Source organism: Episyrphus balteatus, chromosome 4, assembly GCF_945859705.1.
Source record: "Episyrphus balteatus chromosome 4, idEpiBalt1.1, whole genome shotgun sequence".
NCBI classification, from domain to species: Eukaryota; Metazoa; Arthropoda; class Insecta; order Diptera; family Syrphidae; genus Episyrphus; species Episyrphus balteatus.
This window is the reverse complement of record NC_079137.1, coordinates 39,108,448-39,113,800: the sequence shown is the minus strand read 5'-3', so window position 1 is coordinate 39,113,800 and position 5,353 is coordinate 39,108,448. Positions and strand designations below refer to the sequence as shown.

General features: G+C 32.3%; 1 long non-coding RNA gene across 1 annotated transcript; it reads left to right on the top strand.

The window, feature by feature from the left end:
- Positions 1–420: 420 nt before the first annotated feature.
- On the top strand, positions 421–1,161 carry LOC129919893 (uncharacterized). Its single transcript, XR_008773136.1, has 2 exons — positions 421–527; positions 633–1,161. It is a non-coding gene; the product is annotated as an uncharacterized LOC129919893 (long non-coding RNA).
- The last annotated feature ends 4,192 nt before the right edge of the window (positions 1,162–5,353 follow it).

The following is a 5,353-nucleotide window of genomic DNA, read 5'->3' as shown; positions in this document are numbered from 1 at the left end:
TTTTAATAATGATTAAAAATAATTAATCATTATTAAAAATTAATATGTAAAGTGCAAAAAAAGAACAATATAAAATAAAGTTCGCTGCTCAGCTCTTTCGTTTAAATGGAGCAATTTATGCTTAGTCGTACTTAATTATCAATTTTAAATTTTTAACTATAAATATTAAATTAAAAATATGGCTATAGACACAAAAAGTGCCAGAAGTTCATAAACTATTCAAATTCTTAAAACAGTACAATATTGATTGTCGGTTAATCTTGCAATATTGTTTGATGTGCGGCGGCGTTCAAACGAGCAACAGAAACAATTTACTAAAATAATTTTCCTTAGAACTTCTTGATTTCCTGAGAAGAATCCACTTTTTATTTATTGTTGAGAAAATAATACACCCTAATCCCTAATGACAAAACATAATACAAAACATTAAATTTATCATCGCTGTCGCTGTGACTTTATTGGCAATAGTAAAAACTCAAAAACAAAAGCTTCAAGATTCAGAAGAATACTAGAGATTATCAGTCTACGTTAGTTAAGTTATTCTTCTCTGTTTCATTTTATATATTAAACAAAATAAACGTCAAAGCAGCATTCACAATAGAACGTTCCTATTAAAATTCAATTCCTTGCAGGCATACACTCGTAAATAAGAAGACAACTACTACCGCATAAAGCCTGAATTGGTCTCAAGAACCTTTTTATCGTTTCGTTGCAGTGTAGGGGGCCACTTAAAGGAGTGGCATTGAGTAGCAGAAAACATCCAGGAACCAGGAAAAAAACATAGAACGAAAGGATGAAGAGTGAGCTTCACAACAGAGAGTAGTACAATGCCTTCTTTGGCCCGTATAATAATCACTCAAAATGACATTTGCATGAGTGCATCTTCATCATGCCACGTCAAAACTATGTAAACATTCCCTAAACAAATACAAATGGAGACGACGACTACTCCTCCAAATAACCCAAAGGACAATACAAAAACGACCAAAATCGACCTATGACGATGAAAACGCAACCAAGTTGAAACACAATCTTTGTCCTTTTATTGAGTTATCCTGCCCCAAAAAGGACCAAAGGAGCAGCACACTGAATACTTTTTATCCAATTCGTCTGGCATTGTGTTTCGTTTCTATTAAAACCGATTGATGTATGACGATAAAATTATTTTGTTTGGCAGCATTTTCTTTTTTTTTTTTTTGCTGGTCCTTGTGTACCATTATTATGTGTGTAGGAGTATATAAATTCTACTGCTTTTGTTTGTATGGGTATGTTTTTTTTTTAGGGATATCCTTTTTAATAATATTGACAGAGATATAGGAGCGGGTGGTGGAGCTTATGCGTATTATTATATATAGGGAGGGTTGCCTTCGTCGTTTGTGAAGAAGAAAGATTTTATTCAATATCTCGTCGAAGGACAATGACACCGAACAACGAGACCACTCAAAATGGGTTGCAAAATCCCTTTTGTTGGCAATGTTTGCGGTTGATGAGGGCTTCGTCTTAAAGGACGAAAAGCAGAAGCAGAATCCCTTTTTTTTATGCCTTTTATGGTTTCCGGGTCAGTAATGTAATAACCTTAAGGAATTTTTCTCATTTTCTTTTTCAGTCCAGTCAGATTCAGGTTTTTCGTTTTAATTTTTTTTTCCTGCTCCTGTTGGTGAAGGAATGAGCTTGATCACTTTGACAGATGTTTCAAGAAAAGGAAAAAATAAAAATTGTTTTTTTTTTTTTGTCATTTTGCTTTGAGGTTGAAAGTATGAAAATAAATTATTTAAATTTAAATTTTAAAGGGAAATTTTTAAATTGTTTTAGAATTTAATTTCAAGCTCTTGTTAAAATTAAAGAGGTTAGCGAAAGTTGAGAGTATTAAACTATGTTATTGTTCACACATTTTATTTGTTTTAAAAATGCATAATCTTAAAATGAGCAAATAAAGTGTTATACGCTATGTTATACCAGTGTTTATACGCTTGAGGACGAATTTTGCCTCATTGGCTTCCGATACAAGTATTTCCTATTTTTAACCTAAGTTATCCAAGTCCTGGTGATGGAAACGCAGAAACTTGTATCGGCAGTTACTTTTCTCTAATTTTGTTTTGAAGAAGTCAAAACTAAAGACCAAGTGTTTAAGAGCCATGTAGTACATATCGAAATTGTATACATTTCATTCTTTAAAAATTGAAGTGCATTAAAAAAAGTAAAAGGCCTCAAGTAAATATAGTAACAACATTTTTACTTGAGGCTTAAGTAAATAAAATTTTTTTTTTTCAAGCAAAAAAAAACTAGACTATAAACATAGACTATAGATTTTCAATTTTCTTTCGGGATGGTGTCGTACAATAAATCATGACAGGGGTACTTTTGAAATGACATTTATTCAACTTGTTCGATGTGTATTTTATCATCATCATGCAGCGAAAATTTTTCAAAATGAAAATTATGCTACTTCAAAAAATTTTTTAGTCCTGAGTGACCATGGTCCCTAATGCCGACTTTTCACGAGCGATTTTTGTGGTGGTTTTTGTTCACCTCCGAAAAAATTCCCATTATTAAGCCCTATTGTGAGTGTGAATGACGTGGAAAACTTCTCACAGGGAACATTTTTGGTCTACTTTAAACTTTAAAGATTTTGTGAATTACCATTTTCCACTAAACTGTTTTGTTGTTCGAAACCAAAATTGAAGTGAAAAAATTAATCTTAATAAAAGTTAAAAAAAAAATGTGTTTTTCTTGAACATGAACTTTTGCCCGGAAATTCAAAATAAAGGAAAAGTGAAATAATTTTTTCGGGTGAAATATTTCCAAGTGAAATTTGCAAATTAACTAATTATTTATTGAAAATAATTTATGTATGTGAAATAAGATTTTGAGTTGACAGTTTTTTTTTTAACTGAAATTTTAGTGGCAAACAATAAATCAATAGAGTAGAAAATTTTAATTCCAATCACATTAAATTTTAAAGTTCCAGGCGAAATAAAATATTTCGGAGTAAAAGTTTTCCTCGTGAAACTAACAATAGGTCTAATCTTGAAAATTGAAAATACTTAAACCTGAACAATTTTTCGAGTTTCGAAAAATTTCGATATGAGTAGCAGTGGCGTAGATAGGGGGGGGATCAGGGGGATATATCCCCCCCCCCATTGGAATCGATAAATTGTACAGTATAACCAGTCATGAACAAATAAGTTGAAGAAACGCACTCTGAAAAAAACGCTATGGATTTCAAGTTCTTGATAAGCTTAAAGGTTATAAATATGGTTTACCAACTCTCGTTGCCATTAAGTCGGTGTTTCAAAGAGTGAGTTTAGACTTGGTCTAAGCTATTGATCTCGCCAAAGATTGAAGGGATCAACTAAAAATTAAACGGGCAGAAGACGACTCATTTTCGAAAATGTTTGAAGTTTCGAAAAAATAGCTGAAGTCCTTGACATAGGCGTTAAACATAAGAGAATAGGGAAGCGGTTCAAAGAACAGAAACGAATATTTTCGTGTTACTGTTTTCAATCTTTTCCTCGATTTCTCTGTAATGGGCCTCGGAGAAAAATGTACAAACCATGAAAACATACTATAAGGGTTTTCGGTTCTGTCAAAGGATTCTTCGTCTGAAATAGACAAAGCAGATAAAGAGTTTAATGAAACTGTTTAGTTTTACCACACATTTGGCTCAAGGACCATCTTCTATTCTTCCACCGAGAAAACTAGACCACATAAAATAGAACAAACACAATAAGATTTCCTTATGGTTTTCATCCAAAAAGGAAATATTATTTAAGCAATCGGGTTTTCCTTATTCTTTTGAAATATGTACTTTTGTAGGGTTTTGCCAAAAAAAAAAAAATAACATCATATCGGGGATCGAATTAAACCTTAAATCTCTAGTGGCACATCTTCCAACTATACCAACTCAGTATAGAAATATTGGTCACAATTTTTGTTCTAGTGCCAAGTTGAAAAATTCGAAATTATGAAATTTTTACTAAAATTTTAAAAAGATTTTCTCCATGAAAATAATATCACAACAAAAACATTACTGTTAAAAAAGGAGCCAAGTTCTCCTATGTTAAAATTATGCTGGCACAAAAAGTAGGTACTGAGATGTAAAAGTGTACCAAGTTCTAAAGTTTGGGTTCAAATTCGTATCAATACAATTTTGATTGTTCTCTTGACAATTTTTCTTTTAATTACCGATTTTTAAAGTTATTTCAAAAATTGCCAAGTAAACAATCAAAATTTTATTGATACGAATTTGAACCCAAACTTTAGAACTTGGTACACTTTTACATCTCAGTACTTTTTGTGCCAGCATAATTTTAACATAGGAGAACTTGGCTCCTTTTTTAACAGTAATGTTTTTGTTGTGATTTCACTACTTTTTGCAAGGTATGGCTGTAGAATTGAAAATCTCTATATTTGATGAAAATTCAGTGAAAATGGGCGGTTGCCACGCCCCCTGGCTGAAATTCTCAAATTTTAAATTTTTTCCTTTGTATAAACTACCATCTCTACCATTCTACCAAATTTCAAGATTCTACGATAATCAGAAGTGCTCTATAATATTTAATGATAATTCAGCGGAAATGGGCGGATGCCACGCCCCCTGAATTGAAAATCTCAAGTTTTCGATTTTTCCCTTTGTATACACCACAAACCTTATCACCGTGTAAAATTTCAAGTTTCTACGTTAACGGGAAGTTCTCCATAATTTTGATGATCTGTCAGTGAGTGAGTGAGTGAGTGAGTGAGTGAGTGAGTCAGTCAGTCAGTCAGTCAGTTACGGTTTTTGCGATTTTTGAAGCCCTATATCTCAGAAACTACTCATCGTAAAAGGCTGAAATTTTGTGAGGAGTTTGGTTTTGACAAGCTCAATAAATGTAGCGAGTATGAAATTTCTAGCATCTTTGGTGTGGAAGTTAGAGGGGGGTCGAAAATGGCCTGAGTTGTTTCCTGTAAATAAGGGTGTAGTGCCAAAGTTGCTAGAGAACTTGGCTGGGCACTACCGTGCCCCTTGATTTAATAATTAATTGTTGATTTTAATAAAGTTTTTTCATGAAACAGTTTAATAAGAAAATCTGTTAGTTTTAAGGTGGTCCCGGTCATATTTTTCTCTGTGTGAAGAATTAAAAACTCAGAAAAGATATTTGATCAGAAGGAATAATACTTCCTTTATGAACTCATTGAAAGCGCTCGATAGCTGCCCCGAAAAAAGTTTTCCTAACATTTTATTAAAGATGTAAGCTACACTGCTGGTTTCAACGTCAACTACCTAAAAATTTTATCCAATTTAAAGAGAATAAAAATAATACAGAGAAGCATTATTAAAACTTAAAAAAAAATTTGCGGACTAGATCTATCC